The sequence below is a fragment of the Saimiri boliviensis genome, chromosome 1 (genome assembly GCF_048565385.1).
Source record: "Saimiri boliviensis isolate mSaiBol1 chromosome 1, mSaiBol1.pri, whole genome shotgun sequence".
NCBI classification, from domain to species: domain Eukaryota; kingdom Metazoa; phylum Chordata; class Mammalia; order Primates; family Cebidae; genus Saimiri; species Saimiri boliviensis.
This window is the reverse complement of record NC_133449.1, coordinates 142,057,248-142,073,833: the sequence shown is the minus strand read 5'-3', so window position 1 is coordinate 142,073,833 and position 16,586 is coordinate 142,057,248. Positions and strand designations below refer to the sequence as shown.

At 47.1% G+C, this 16,586-nt stretch overlaps 1 protein-coding gene across 1 annotated transcript in view; it reads right to left on the bottom strand.

The window, feature by feature from the left end:
• WWP2 (WW domain containing E3 ubiquitin protein ligase 2) overlaps window positions 1–4,136 on the bottom strand; it is a 180,571-nt gene extending 176,435 nt beyond the window's left edge. The window contains exon 1 of the mRNA XM_039477061.2: window positions 4,057–4,136. The gene's annotated coding sequence lies outside the window, so the exon portion shown is untranslated. The remainder of the gene's footprint in view (window positions 1–4,056) is intronic.
• Window positions 4,137–16,586: the final 12,450 nt, after the last annotated feature.

Genomic DNA, 16,586 nt, shown 5'->3' with positions numbered 1-16,586 from the left:
ACAGCTGGAGGAATGGAGTTGTCATTAACTGAGATGGGGAAGGCTGCATGAGGAGCAGGGGTGGGGTTCAATTTTGGTGATGTTGATTTTTATAAAATGCCTGATAGGAACCCAGTTGAAGATACTGTGGCAATTAGATCTAGAAGTCTGGAGACAGGCTGAGGCTAGACATACACATATGGAAGCTGTTAGCATAAGGATAGTATTTAGAGTTAAGAGACTTATCCAGGTGCAATGGTTCATGCCTGTAATCTCAGCACTTTGGGAGGCCGAGGCAGGAGGATGGCTTGAGGCCAGGTGTTCACGACCAGCCCGAGCAACAGTGAGACCCCCCCAACCCCCATCTCTACAAAAGCAAGACGGAGTCTCACTTTGTCGCCCAAGCTAGAGTGCAGTGGCGCAATCTCAGTTCACTGCAATCTCTGCCTCCCAAATTCAAGCGATTCTCCTGTCCCAGCCTCCCAAGTAGCTGGAATTAGAGGCACGTGCCACCACACCCAGCTAAATTTTTGTATTTTAAGTAGAAATGGGGTTTCACCACGTTGGTCAGGCTGGTCTTGAATTCCTGACCTCAAGCGATCCACCCACCTCAGCCTCCAAAATTGCTGGGATTATAGGCATGAGCCATGGCACCTGGTCAGGATCCTATTTAAACTGCAACCCCATATCTCTCTACCCTGCTTTATTACAACAAAATACATATTCTACTTAGTTATCAATATGCCCTTCTCTAATAAAATTTAAGGTCCACAAGGGCGGGGATCCTTGCCTTTCTCATACTGCTATATGTCTGGCATTCAGAACAGGTTTGTCCAATAGAAATAAGATGGGAGCCACATGTGCAAGCCACATACATAATTTTTTATTTTTCTAGGAAACACATTTTAAAAAGAAAAAAGTGCTGGGTTTCAAGTCAAGGCTAAGTGGGGGAAAAAAAGACAAAAAGGTGAAACATCTTTTCTTTTCCTTTTTTGAGACAGTGTCACCGAGGCTGGAGTGCAGTGGCATGATCACAACTCACTGCAGCCTCCATCTCCCTTCCCCAGGCTTGGGTGATCCTCCCACCTCAGCCTCCTGAGTAGCCTGCACTTGGCTAATAACTGTATTTTGCAGAGACAGGGTTTTGCCATGTTGCCGAGGCTAGTTCCAAATTCCAGGTCTCGAGCAATCCATCCATTTTGGCTTCCCAAAGTGCTGGAATTATAGGCGTGAGCCACCACGCCCGACCAACTATTTATAATTATGTTGTATTTAACCAATAAATCTAAAATGTTATCATACATGTTTATACATTATATGATCATTTACTATAAAAGTATCAGCCGAGTGCGGTGGCTCATGCCTGTAATCCCAGCACTTTGGGAGGCCAAGGCGGGTGGATCACCTGAGGTCAGTACTTTGAGACCAGCATGACCAACATGGTGAAAACCCGCCTCTAAAAAAATAATAAATAAAAGTATCAATGAGACATTTTACTTTTTCTTCATGCTAAGTCTTTAAAATCCAGAATGTATTTTATGCTCCCAGCATAGCTCCAGTGCTCAACAGCCCCCTGTGGCTAGTGTTTAACACACTGCACTCTACAGCAAAGCCTGGCATAGACAGAGCAGGTACTTATATTCACTGGATGAAAGAATGTTTTCACAAGAAGAGGCAGCTATGGTAGAGTACAGGGTTTTCGAAACTTCATTTACTCACATTCTACATTCACAACATTTTCTGTGTGATCTATACTACTTTTTCTTAAAACGTCATACTTTTTATACTTGAAAAATTATGTAAAAATAAAACTTTCATCTGGGCATGGTGGCTTACACCTGTAATCACAACTTTGAGAGGCCGAGGTGCGCAGATCGCTTGAGCCCAGGAGTTTGAGAACAGGCTGGGCAACATGGCAAAACCCCTCTTTCTACAAAAATGCAAAAATTAGCCGGGTGAGGTGGCACCCACCTGTAGTACCAGCTATTTGGAAGACTGATGTGGGAGGATCATCTGAGCTTAGGCAGGTCAAGGTTACAGTGAACCATGATCGTGCTACTGCACTCCAGCCTGGGCAACAGAGTGAAACGCTGTCTCAAAATAAAAATAAAATTTTCTATTGTGTCAATAAATAAAAAAGAATTGTTCCAGCGACTAAGGGCCTAGGTTTGAGTCCCTACTCATTAATTAGCTCTTCAATCTACAGTAAGGACTTCATTAAGCCTCAGTTTCTTCATCTGTGGTATAGGGACAATGCTGACCATCCCAATTTCACAGGGAAGGTTAAGTGGTTGTTGGTATACGCTCTTTGCATATGGGAAAGTAATCATGAAGTCAAAGGGACTAAGAAGCTAAACCAAGCCTTTCTCTCGAGCCTGTTTTCATATGGAGCAATAACACACATAATCAAAAATCTGTCTGACAAGGTAAAGAGTAGAAGACTTGGGTTCAAACCCCTTGTCACAACTTACACCAGTGTGACCTTTAGAAATGCATTTATTCACCAAACATTTTTTATCAAGTGCCCACAACACGCAAGGCACTAGGCTAGTAGCCAAATAAAATATGAAACCTGCCCTTGAAGGATTTGCAGTCTAGCAGGAAGAAAACAGACCAGCGAACAAGAAAGAACAATAAATTGTTTTAAAAAATCAAGTCGTCAGGAGAGTAGCTTGAACCTGGGGGGGCAGAGGTTGCAGTGAGCCTGAGATCGCACCACTGCACTCCAGCGTGGTGACAGAGTGAGACTCCGTCTCAAAAAAAATAAAAAATAAAAAAATTAAGTCATCTCTCTTAAGTCTGTTTGTTCCCTGTGAAATGAAAATAATGCCTCCCCAACCACATTCATAGGAGATGCTACAAAAACTAATTTTTAAATGTTTGTCAAATAACTTGAACTCATAATACATTAGCAAAGTACTTTTTCCTACTTGTAACCCAAAACGATGCTGGCTGCTGTGAATGTCCACTCTGAACATTCGTTCTAGTTACACTGCACTCACTAAACTCCTTTAGCTCCTGCAAATTTTAGTAAACATGAGGAACAGGAGCATGAACAGCATTACCACAAGTAATCTCAAAATCATGATCCAGGTCACAGTTGTAAGGACCATAACACAGACCTCTCAGTCACCCTACCTAGTTACAGTTCGTCAAGATAAGCAGTCACATGCTAAGTGAAACTGAATAATTTAAAAGAAAGAGGAAAGTCATAAAGCAGTCTAGGTAGACACTCCTCTGTCCAAGATTTCAGCAGTCACTATATTGCTGAGGTAACCCTGGGCTAGGTCAACAGCATAGGCTAAAAGCCATTTTATGGGCAGAGCAAAGTGCCCACACTTCTTTTAATTCTTTTGTTGTTGTTGTTGTTGTTTAGGGCCTCGATGATGACCCGATCAGTTAAATCTCAAAGAAAAATGATCCGAAGGGCTAGGTTTCCGAGAAGTGGAAACTACCCACGCAGGAATAAGTGGGTGTGAAGAAAGCAAGACGACCAAGATTCTGTGATCCCTCCTGAAGTTTAAAAACTGAATGGGACCGTCATCAAAGTCTCGGGTAGCAATCATTTCCAAAAGGGAAGGAAGGGAGAGGCTCTCAGAAGGGGTCCAGGGAGCACCTTCTTCCTGATTTCTCCCTCTCGCTCCACGCCATAAACCCATTCTCAGGCACCCCTTCCAGCTCAGTCCCACGTCGCCCCTTCGCCTGGTCCCGATGCCTCCATAAACATCGCTCCTCCCCATGCCTGGGCACCTAAGCGCCTCTCCCCTTCCAGGAGGACTCGCTCCAACTGCACACTTGGCTGCCTGGGCGCCCATCTCCGAGCGGCCCCCGAGCGGCCCCCGAGCGGCCCCCGAGCGGCCCCCGAGCGGCCCGCGGCGCGCCCACCCCGCTAGGGCGGGAGCCGGGACACCCCTCCTCGGAGGCCGGAACCGCCACGCCAGGCCCCTCCCACAGGAAGCCGCCGCCCCCCGGCGCCCGGGCCGGGCCGCCCCCGGCCCACTCCGCGCGGACTGCCGCCCCCGGCCCGCCCCGCGCCGCCAGCCCGCCAGCCGCGTCCCCCGCGCCGGCGCTAGTTACCTGCAGTGGCCACAGAAGCGGCGCCCAAGTCCTCTCCCACTTCCGCCTTCCACCGCCCGCACTCGGGTCGGGTCACGTGACCGCGCGCGGTCACCTGACCCGGAAGAGGCTGGCCAGGCTCGCAGGTGCAGGCAACCTAGGCCTGCCCTGGGAACCTCTGGCCTCGAAGAGGTCTTTTTACCGTTTGTGTATTTGAAAGTAGAAGGGCTTTCTGCTCACCGGATGGTCCCCGAGCAATCAAATAAATTGAGGGCTCGCTGAGTGCCATTTACTCTGCCCATCAGCCTTATGGAGGCAGGGACAGGTATTAGCCCCATTTCACAGGTGAAACGACACCTTCAGTCTATTAAGTCAGCAAATATTTATTGAGCTCTTTAGTAGGGTTGCCAGATAAAGTAGAGGACATCCACTTACATTTGAATTTCAGATAAACAGCAGTGTAATATGTATGTCCCAAATAGAGAATGGGACATATTTATACTGAAAAAGTATTCGTTGATTATCTGAAGAGTAAATTTAATTGGTTATCTGCCTTATTATTTGCTGGCAACCCTACATCTATTATATGCCAGGCATTGTTCTAAGATCCAGGAACACAAACATCTCGCCCTTTGTGGGGCATCTGTCCTTGCGACATAAAGCAAAACTACAGATGCTTCCCAACTCCTGCCTGGGTCCATAAAACGCCCCTCCGCACTAATCCAGTCGCATTCCCTTAATCAGGGCACAAATTATGATCTAAACAGACAGATAGATGATATATATTTTTTATTTTTATTTTTTTATTTATTTATTTTTTTGTTTTTGTTTTTGTTTCTGAGACGGAGTTTCGCTCTTGTTACCCAGGCTGGAGTGCAATGGCGCGATCTCGGCTCACCGCAACCTCCGCCTCCTGGGTTCAGGCAATTCTCCTGCCTCAGCCTCCTGAGTAGCTGGGATTACAGGCACGCACCACCATGCCCAGCTAACTTTTTGTATTTTTAGTAGAGATGGGGTTTCACCATGTTGACCAGGATGGTCTCGATCTCTTGGCCTCGTGATCCACCCGCCTCGGCCTCCCAAAGTGCTGGGATTACAGGCTTGAGCCACCGCGCCCGGCTATTTTTATTTTTCTTGAGACAGAGTCTTGCTCTGTCACCCAGGCTGGAGTGCAGTAGTGCCATCTTGGCTCACTGCAACCTCCGCCTCCCTGATTCATGCAATTCTCCTGCCTCAGCTTCCCGAGTAGTTGTGATTACAGCCCTGTGGCACCACACCTGGCCAATTTTTGCATTTTTAGTAGAGACAGGGTTTCCCCACGTTGGCCAGTCTGGTTTCGAACTCCTGACCTCAAGTTATCTGCCCACCATGGCCTCCCAAAATGCTGAGATTACAGGCATGAACCACTGTGCTTGGCAGAGAAATATTATTTTATTTTATTTTATTTTATTTTATTTTATTTTATTTTATTTTATTTTGAGACAGAGTTTTGCTGTTGTTACCCAGATTGGAGTGCAATGGCACGATCTCAGCTCACCGCAACCTCCGCCTCCTGGGTTCAAGCAATTCTCCTGCCTCAGCCTCCCGAGTAGCTGGGACTACAGTCGTGCACTACCATGCCCAGCTAATTTTTGTATTTTTAGTAGAGACGGGGTTTCACCTTATTGACCAAGATGGTCTCGATCTCTTGACCTTGTGATCCACCCGCCCCGGTGCTGGGATTATAGGCGTGAGCCACCGCGCCAAGCCTGAGAAATATTTTTTTAAGAGATGGGTCTTGATAGGTTGCTTCCGCTGGTCTTGAACTCCTAGCCTCAAGCAATCCTCTTGCTTCAGCCTCCCAAGTAGCTGAGACTATAGGCGAATGCTGCTGTACCTAACCAAGAACATTTTATTTATTTATTAGAGACGGAGTTTCACTCTTGTAGCCCAGGCTAGACTGCAGTGGCTCAATCTCGGCTCACTGCAACCTCTGCCTCCCAGGTTCAAGCAATTCTCCTGCCTTAGCCTCCCAAGTAGCTAGGACTACAGGTGCCTGCCACCATGCCCAGCTAATTTTTCTATTTTTAGTAGAGATGGGTTTTTCACCATGGTGGCCAGGCTGGTCTGAAACTCCTAACCTTGTGATCCACCCACCTCAGCCTCCCAAAGCGCTGGGATTACAGACGTGAACCACCGCGACCGGTCTCCAAGAACATTTTAAACTGACAATCTTGACTGATGTTCTGGACAAGTTGAATGAAATCTCGGCTCACCATTGATTAAAATTAATACTAATCACCTAATTAGCCTCAAAGACTTGTACTAATTATTCTGTTATTTTTGGGTCTCTGAATTTGGATGGATCCTATTATGCATACAAATTCAATTGGCTGGCCAGGCGTGGAGGCTCACGCCTGTAATCCCAGCACTTTGGAAGGCTGAGATCACTTGTCAGGGGCTTGAGATCAGCCTGGGCAACATGATGAAACTGCATCTCTATTAAAAAATACAAATATTAGGCCGGGCGCGGTGGCTCAAGCCTGTAATCCCAGCACTTTGGGAGGCCGAGGCGGGTGGATCACGAGGTCGAGAGATCGAGACCATCCTGGTCAACATGGTGAAACCCCGTCTCTACTAAAAATATAAAAAATTAGCTGGGCATGGTGGCACGTGCCTGTAATCCCAGCTACTTAGGAGGCTGAGGCAGGAGAATTGCCTGAACCCAGGAGGCGGAGGTTGCGGTGAGCCGAGATCACGCCATTGCACTCCAGCCTGGGTAACAAGAGCGAAACTCCGTCTCAAAAAAAAAAAAAAAAAAAAAAAAAATACAAATATTAGCCAGACATGGTGGCACACTCCTGCAGTCCCAGCTCATCTGGCGGCTGAGGCATGAGAATCACTTGAACCTGAGAGGCAGATGTTACAGTGAGCCAAGATTGAGCACTGCACTCCAGCCTGGACGACGGAGACTCTGTCTCAAAAAAGAAAAAAAAAGAGTAAAAGCTAAAATGTTTACCATGACCTATAAAGCCCTACGTGATCCCTCTCACACTTCCCCATTCTTTCTCTCGTCTCCAGCTGCTCTACCCCTCAGTACCTTCTTCAGCCTCAGGGCCTTTGGACTTGCTTGTCCCTCTGCCTGGAAAGCTCTTTCCTCACGTAGTCAGGTGGCTTGAACCCCCATCTCTTTCAGATGTTTTTTCTTTCTTTCTTTTTTTTTAAAGATGGGGTTTCACCATAATGGTCAGGCTGGTCTTGAACTCCTGACCTCAGGTGATCCACTGACCTCAGCCTCCCAAAGTGCTAGGATTACAGCGTGAGCCACTGTGCCCAGCCTTCAGATGTTTTTTCAACTGTCTCTCTCAGTGAAGCTTTTCACACCCTATCTAAAATTACAACTCCACTTTGGGAGGCTGAGGCAGGAGGATTGCTTGAGCTTGGGAGTTGGAGACAAGCCTGGGCAACATAGCACGACCCTGTTTCTTTTTTTTTTTTTTTTTTTTTTTTTTTTTTTTTTTTTTTTTTGAGACGGAGTTTCGCTCTTGTTACCCAGGCTGGAGTGCAATGGCGCTATCTCGGTTCACCGCAACCTCCGCCTCCTGGGTTCAGGCAATTCTCCTGCCTCAGCCTCCTGAGTAGCTGGGATTACAGGCATGCGCCACCATGCCCAGCTAATTTTTTGTATTTTTAGTAGAGACGGGGTTTCACCATGTTGACCAGGATGGTCTCGATCTCTCGACCTCGTGATCCACCCGCCTCGGCCTCCCAAAGTGCTGGGATTACAGGCTTGAGCCACCGCGCCCGGCCTGCACGACCCTGTTTCTACTAAAAATACAAAAAATAAGTTAGCTAGCCATGGCGGTGTACACCTGTCTTCCCAGCTACTCAAGAGGCTGGGGTGGGAGGACCACCTGAGCCCTGGAGGCAGAGGTTGCAGTGAGCCAAGATCATGCCACTGCACTCCAGCTTGGACCATAGACCAAGACCCTGTTTCAAAAATGAAAAATGAAGACATATATATACACACACACACACACACACACACACACACACACAAGCACACAGATATATATACATGTGTGTTTCCCACTACAAGAATTATGAAAACAGGAACTATATCCCAGCTCCTGAAGCAGTACCTGGTCCAGTGGAGGCCTCTTTAAATAATTTGTTCAATTAATAAATGTCATTAATATTTATTTAGCACCAAACTCACTGCTGTAGAGCTACAGTATAGGAGTTTTGTTTGGTTTTGTTTTGAGACCGAGTCTCATTCTGTCACCCAGGCTGGAATGCAGTGGCGCATCTTGGCTCACTGTAACCTCTGTCTTCCAGGTTCAAAGATTCTCCTGCCTCAGCCTCCTGAGTAGCGAGAACTACAGGCATGTACCACCACGTCCAGCTAATTTTTTGTATTTTTGGTAGAGATGGGGTTTCACCATATTAGCCAGGATGATCTCGAACTCCTGACCTCGTAATTCGGAGTTTCGCTCTTGTTACCCAGGCTGGAGTGCAATGGTGCAATCTCGGCTCGCCGCAACCTCTGCCTCCTGGGTTCAGGCAATTCTCCTGCCTCAGCCTCCTAAGTAGCTGGGATTACAGGCATGCACCACCATGCCCAGCTAATTTTTTGTATTTGTAGTAGAGACGGGGTTTCACCATGTTGACCAGGATGGTCTCGATCTCTTGACCTCGTGATCCACCCGCCTCGGCCTCCCCAAGTGCTGGGATTACAGGCTTGAGCCACCGCGCCTGGCCTTTGTTTTTTTTTTTTTTTTTTTTTTTTTTTGAGGCAGTGTCTCACTCTGTCACCTAAGCTGGAGTGCAGTGACACAGTCATGACCTCTGGGCTCAAACATCCTTGGCCTCCTGGCTCAAGCAGTCCTCCCACCTCAGCCTCCAAGTAGCTGGGACCACAGGTGCCCCTACTATGCTCAGCTAATTTTTTTTTTTTTATATATAGGCCAGGTTTCCCCCTGTTATTCAGGCTGGTCTCAAACTCCTGGGCTCAAGCAATCCTCTTGCCTGGGCCTCCCAAAATGCTGGAATTACAGGCATGAGTAACCATGCCTGGCCTAAATTTTTAAATTTTATTTTTATGGTATTTATTTATTTATTAGAGACAGAGTCTCACTGTGCAGTAATGGGATCATAGCTCACTGTAGCCTGGAACTTCTGGGCTTAAATGATCCTCTTGCCTCAGCCTCCCAAGCAGCTGGAACAACAGACACAAGCCACCATACTCAGTTAATTTCTTAAATTTTTTGCAGAGACAGGATCTTGCTATATTGTCCACACTGGTCTTTGTTGATAAAAAAGAGTCGAGGCCGGTCCTGGTGGCTCACGCCTGTAATCCTAGCACTTTGGGAGGCCGAGGTGGGTGGATCACCTGAGGTCAGGAGTTCAAGACTAGCCTGGCCATCATGGTGAAATGCCATCTTTGAGAAAAAAAAAAAAAAAAAAAAAGAGTCAAAGTTGGCCAGGTGTGGTGCCTCATGCCTGTAATCCCAGCACTTTGAGAGGCCGAGGTGGGCGGATCACCTGAGATTGGGATCACCTGAGGTTGGGATCACCTGAGGTTGACCCACATGGAAAAACCCCGTCTCTACTAGAAACACAAAACTAGCCGGGCGCGGTGGCTCAAGCCTGTAATCTCAGCACTTTGGGAGGCCGAGGTGGGTGGATCACAAGGTCAAGAGATCGAGACCATCCTGGTCAACATGGTGAAACCCCGTCTCTACTAAAAATACAAAAAATTAGCTGGGCGTGGTGGCACGTGCCTGTAATCTCAGCTACTCAGGAGGCTGAGGCAGGAGCATTGCCTGAACCCAGGAGGTGGAGGTTGCGGTGAGCTGAGATCGCACCATTGCACTCCAGCCTGGGTAACAAGAGCGAAACTCCGTCTCAAAAAAAAAAAAAAAAAGAAAGAAATACAAAACTAGCCAGGCGTGGTGGTGCCTGCCTGTAATCCCAGTTACTCTGGAGGCTGAGGCAGGAGAATTGCTTGAACCTGGGAGGCGGAGGTTGCAGTGAGCCGAGATCCCACCATTGCACTCCAGCCTGGGCAACAAGAGCAAAACTCTGTCTCAAAAAAATAAAAAAGAGTCAAACTCTGTAAAATATTTGAAGATATTTATTCTTTTTGTTGCTGTTTTTAGAGAGCAATCTTTTACTGAACAGTAGATTCTTGTGGTGCAGGGCTAACTCATAGGAAGTGCACCTAAAGTCAGCAGAGGTTTCTTCTGAGCCAAATGAGAGTGACCAATGACCCAGGACACGGCTCTCAGAAAATCCTGAAAAGTGACCACATTATTTCTTAATGAATTTTTGAGATTTCTTTTCTTTCTTTCTTTTTTTTTTTTTTTTTTTGAGAGTCTTGCTCTATTGCCCAGGCTAGAGTGCGGTAGCACAATCTCTGCCCATTGCAACCTCCACCTCTCAGATTCAAGTGATTCTCCTGCCTCTGCCTCCCAAGTAGCTAGGATTACAGATGTGCACCATTGCACCTGGCTAATTTTTCTATTTATATAAGAGATGGTTTTTGTGTTTTTTTTGTTTTTTTTTTTTTTGAGGCAGAGTCTCACTTTGTCACCCAGGGTGGAATACAGTGGTGTGATCTCAGCTCACTGCACCCTCTGCCTCCCAGGTTCAAGCAATTCTCCTGCCTCAGCCTCCCAAATAGCTGGGGCTACAGGCACGCACCATAGTGCTCGTCTAATTTTTGTATTTTTCTTTTTAGTAGAGACAGGGTTTCACCATATTGGTCAGGCTGGTCTTGAACTCCTGATCTCAGGTGATCCGCCTGCCTGGGCCTCCCAAAGTGCTGGGATTACAGGTGTGAGCTACTGTGCCTGGCCAAGAGATGGGGTTTCACCGTGTTGTCTGGGTGAGTCACGAACTCCCAAGCTCAAGCAATCCATCCACCTTGGCCTCTCAAAGTGCTGGGATTACAGGCATGAGCCACTGCACCTGGCCTAATTTTTGTATTTTTAGTGGAGACAGGTTTTCACCATGCTACCCAGGTAGGTCTCAAACTCCTGACCTCAGGTGATCTGCCCACTTCGTCCACCCAGGTATTGGGATTACAGGCGTGAGCCAGTGATTTCTTCACCTTTTAAAAAAAAACAGCAGTTTTGAAACACAGTCTCAAAAGATCACTTCACTGAAAGGCTCTTTCCCCAGACATCTTGTGCTACCCACAGAAACTGCCCTCAGCAATTTGAACACTCCTTTGACTTTTACACCTCACTGCCTTTGCCCTGGTGGTTTTTCAAGACTCAACTCCAAAGTTATACACTCTGAAGGTGCCCCTCAACAATACACAAAATATCATTTTGTTTGTAGCTATTATATCAAGTAGCTCATGGTGGTATAAATGAGCTCTCAATATACATTTATTGAATAAGTGGAGTTCTGAGGTTTGGGGGAGGTTGGAGAATGTTACAGGGAGACAGAAAAGGGATTAAAATACTATAAAACTATACTCCAAAAGCTAAAAGGGTCAAGAAATGCTTCGTATTAGTAAGTATTCTTAGCATTTACTAGAAAATAATAGCTCAAAGCCTGATTTTTTTTTCCTATTCTTTTTTTTTCCTTTTTATTTATGTATTTATTTTTGAGACACAGTTTCACTGTATCACCCAGGCTGGAGTGCAATGGCATGATCTTGGCTCACTGCAACCTCCACCTCCTGGGTTCCAGCAATTCTCCTGCCTCAGCCTCCCAAGTAGCTGGGATTACAGGTGCCCACCACCGTACCTGGCTAATTTTTGTATTTTTTTTTTTTTTTTTTTTTTTTGAGGCGGAGTTTCACTCTTGTTACCCAGGCTGGAGTGCAATGGCGCGACCTCGGCTCACCGCAACCTCCGCCTCCTGGGCTCAGGCAATTCTCCTGCCTCAGCCTCCTGAGTAGCTGGGATTACAGGCACATGCCACCATGCTCAGCTAATTTTTTGTATTTTTAGTAGAGACGGGGTTTCACCATGTTGACCAGGATGGTCTCGATCTTGTGATCCACCCACCTCAGCCTCCCAAAGTGCTGGGATTACAGGCTTGAGCCACCGCGCCCAGCCTAGTTTTTGTATTTTTAGTAGAGATGGGGTTTCACCATGTTGGCCAGGCCAGTTTTGAACTCCTGACCTCAGGTGACTCACCCACCTTGGCCTCCCAAAATGCTGGGATTATAGGCATGAGCCACAACGCCTGGCCTTCCTGACTATTCTTGTACATCAGTGGTTCTCAAAGTGTGGCCCTCAAGTTTGCAGCATCAACACTCCTTGGAACTCAGATATGCAAACATCTTTAATCTCAGCACTTTGAGGGGCCAAGGTGGGAGGATCCCTTGAGCCCAGGAGTTTGAGACCAGTCTGGGCAACATGGTGACACCTCCAACTTGAAAAAGATATACAAAAACTATTCAGGTGTGGTGGTGCTCACCTGTAGCCCTAGCTGCTCAGGAGGTTGAAGCAGGATAATTGCTTGGGGCCAGAAGGTCAAGGCTGCAGTGAGCTGTAGTCATGTCACTGCACTCCAGCCTGGGCAATAGCATGAGACTCTATCTCAAAAGAAAGGGAAGGATGGAAGGGAGGGAGAGAGGGAGGGAGGGAGGGAGGGAGGGAGGAATTAATTCTTAGGCCTTGTCTAGACCTACTGAATCAGAAACTGAGTATAAAGCCCAGTCATTTGTATTCACAAGTTCTCTAGGTGATTCTGTTTGAAGACCACCTATTTGAGATCCATCGACCTATATCATTCTTCTTCATTCTAGGTTCACAGAGCAATTGCTACCAACTTCAATAAACCTGCTTTATATTGGAGTCCAATTCCCACGTTTCCTTTGCTTTTACGTCAATGTGGGAGATCAGTTGTAAAAGAAATGAGAGACACGAATAGTAGTGTTGAAGGAATTCTGTTTTCTGGGCAAGAGATAAAAACTTGATTTGCATAATGGGAGTGGATGTGAAGGGATCCAAACACCACAGACATTTCAGAGTGGTATCAAAAAAGTTTTATGATGGCTGGGCACTGTGGCTCATGCCTGTAATCTCAGCACTTTGGGAGGCTGAAGCAGGCAAATCACAAGGTCAGAAGATTCAGACCATCCTGGCTAACATGGTGAAACCCTTTCTCTACTAAAAATACAAAAAATTAACCAGGTGTGGTGTCATGCACCTGTAGTACCAGCTACTCAGGAGGCTGAGGCAGGAGAATTGCTTGAACCTGGGAGGCTGAGGTTGCAGTGAGCCAAGATTGTGCCCCTGCTCTCCAGCTTGGCAATGAAGCGAGACTCTGTCTCAAAAAAAAAAAAAAAAAAGTTTTTGTGAGAAGAGGACTGATTGAGCCTGAGGGTAGAGACGGGGATGGCTTAGAGATTCCCACCTTGAATTCTACTGTGAGTAATGCTTTTTTCTTTTTCATTTTTATTTTTATTTATTTATTTATTTATTGAGGCAGAGTCTTGCTCTGTCACCCAGCCTTGAGTGCAGTGGTGCGATCTTAGCTCACTGCAAGCTCTGCCTCCCGGGATCAAGCGATTCTACTGCCACAGCCTCCTGAGTAGCTGGGATTACAGATGCCCGCCACCACGCCCAGCTAATTTTTGTATTTTTTTTTTTAAGTAGAGACTGGGTTTCACCATATTGGCCAGGTGTGAGTAATGCTTTTAATAAAAACTGGAACTGGAACAAGTATAGAAAGTAATTCCAGCACTTTGGGAGGTCGAAGCAGGTGAATCACCTGACGTCAGGAGTTCGAGACCATCCTGGCCAATATGGTGAAACCCCATCGATACTAAAATCACAAAAATTAGCCAGGCATGGTGGCGGATGCCCATAATCTCAGCTACTCAGGAGGCTGGGGCAGGAAAATTGTTGAACCTGGGAGGCAGAGGTTGCAGTGAGTCCAGATCGCACCGATATACTCCAGACTGGCTGATGAGAGCAAAACTCAGTCTGCCCCTAACCAAAAAAAGAGAAAGATTGAGTTTGGGTAATTGCTGAAAGGGGACCTTCAGAAGCACTGAAGCATTTTTGGGGTAGGACAGATAAATTACAATTGAGGAATACAATTGGAGTGAAGACCTAATGAAGAAAGTTTGGATGAAGACCCAAGTCAACATTCAGTCAAAATTCACCAGATCTTATAATCAAGAAATTTCAGATTTTTTTTTTTTTGAGACAGAGTTTCGCTCTTGTTACCCAGGCTGGAGTGCAATGGCACTGTCTCGGCTCACTGCAACCTCCACCTACTGGGTTCAGGCAATTCTCCTGCCTCAGCCTCCCGAGTCGCTGGGACTGCAGGCGTGTGCCACCATGTCCAGCTAATTTTTGTATTTTTTTTTTTTTTTTTTGAGACGGAGTTTCGCTCTTGTTACCCAGGCTGGAGTGCAATGGCGCGATCTCGGCTCACCGCAACCTCCGCCTCCTGGATTCAGGCAATTCTCCTGCCTCAGCCTCCTGAGTAGCTGGGATTACAGGCACGCGCCACCATGCCCAGCTAATTTTTTGTATTTTTAGTAGAGACGGGGTTTCACCATGTTGACCCGGATGGGCTCGATCTCTTGACTTCGTGATCCACCCGCCTCGGCCTCCCAGAGTGCTGGGATTACAGGCTTGAGCCACCGCGCCCGGCCAATTTTTTGTATTTTTAGTAGAGACGAGGTTTCACCATGTTGACCTGGATGGTCTCGATGTCTTGACCTCGTGATCCACCCTCCTCGGCCTCCCAAAGTGCTGGGATTACAGGCGTGAGCCACCGCGGCTGGCAAGAAATTTCAGATTTGCAAAGAAACCCAGAAGTCATTAAATAAACCTTCTTTTTTTTTTTTTTTGAGATGGAGTTTCGCTCTTGTTACCCAGGCTGGAGTGCAATGGCGCAATCTCGGCTCACCGCAACCTCCGCCTCCTGGGTTCAGGCAATTCTCCTGCCTCAGCCTCCTGAGTAGCTGGGATTACAGGCACGCGCCACCATGCCCAGCTAATTTTTTGTATTTTTAGTAGAGACAGGGTTTCACTATGTTGACCGGGATGGTCTCCATCTCTTGACCTCGTGATCCACCCGCCTCGGCCTCCCAAAGTGCTGGGATTACAGGCTTGAGCCACCGCACCTGGCCCTAAATACACCTTCTGTTCAATTCAGCAAGGAATTATTTGCTACCAAATTATATGCATTGCTTAGGGAGGTAGGTAGGGTGAGACTGTTAAGACAAATTATACAGAATCTGGCCTCAAGTTGCTCAAAATTAAGTGAGGACTTTCTCAAAAGTGAAAGAAAAAAAAAATGAAGTGAGGGCGTATAAGCGGCAGTCAGTATAACATAACGGATAATTAGGTGGCTCAGGAACAACACCATGGCTCACACCTGTAATCCCAGCATTTAGGAGGCCAAGGCTGGAGGATTGTTTGAACCCAGGAGTTTGAGACTAGTCTGGGCAATATGATGAGATCCTCATCTCTACAAAAGTAAAAATGAAAAAGTTAGCTAGGCATGGTGGTGCGGGCCTGTGGTCCCAGCTATTTGAGAGGCTGGGAGGCTCATTTCAGCCTGGGAGTTGAAGGTTGCAGTGAGCTATGATCGTGTCACTGCACTCCAGCCTGGGCAACAGAGAGAGATCCTGTCTCCAAAAAAAAAAAAAAAAAGGAAAGAGAAGAGAGAGAGATAGAAAGTGGCTCTGAATGAGTTTGTTTAGGTGTTACATTATTTCTGCCACCTGACTATGTCAGCTAGACCTAGTGGCCTTAAGTAGCTATCCCTTGTCTGTAAAATAGTACCGGTTTCATAGGAGTACTGTGATAACTAAATTAGGTAATTTGTATTGATTGACTTTTAACCCTAAGAGTATATATAGGTTTAGGCTGGGCGAGGTGGCTCGTGCCTGTAATCCTAGCACTTTGGGAGGCCAAGGTGGATGGATCACCTGAAGTTAGGTGTTCAAGACCAGCCTGGCCATCATGGTGAAACCCCATCTTTTTTCAAAAAAAAAAAAAAAAAGAATAATATATATAGGTTTTACATTTATTTATTTAAGAGATGGGGGTCTCACTATGTTGTCGAGGCTGGTCTCACATTCCTGGGCTCAGGCGGTCCTTTCGCCTCAGCCTCCTAAATAGCTGGGACTCCAGGCGCGCACCAGGCAGGTTTTATCCTCAAAGGTAAAGAAGGCGCTAAGGCCTAGAGCAGGCATCCCCAGACTACGGCCCGCGGGCCGCATGCGGCCCCCTGAGGCCATTTATCCGGCCCCCCCGCCGCACTTCAGGAAGGGGCACCTCTTTCATTGGTGGTCAGTGAGAGGAGCACAGTACGTGGCGGCCCTCCAACGGTCTGAGGGACAGTGAACTGGCCCCCTGTGTAAAAAGTTCGGGGACGCCTGGCCTAGATGCTGAAGCAGATTTCCCAGGTGACCCCCAAGGTTTCAGCCCGCCTACGCCTCGCTGTGCGCGGGCGGCGTCGCTGCGCATGCGCGCGGATAGCCGTAAGATGCTATCGCGGCCGCCAGGAGGCGCAGCCAAGTCACAGCTGTTCTTCCTCGTTCCCAGAGGCCTGGGCTGGGACTTAGGAGCCGACGCCAGCTC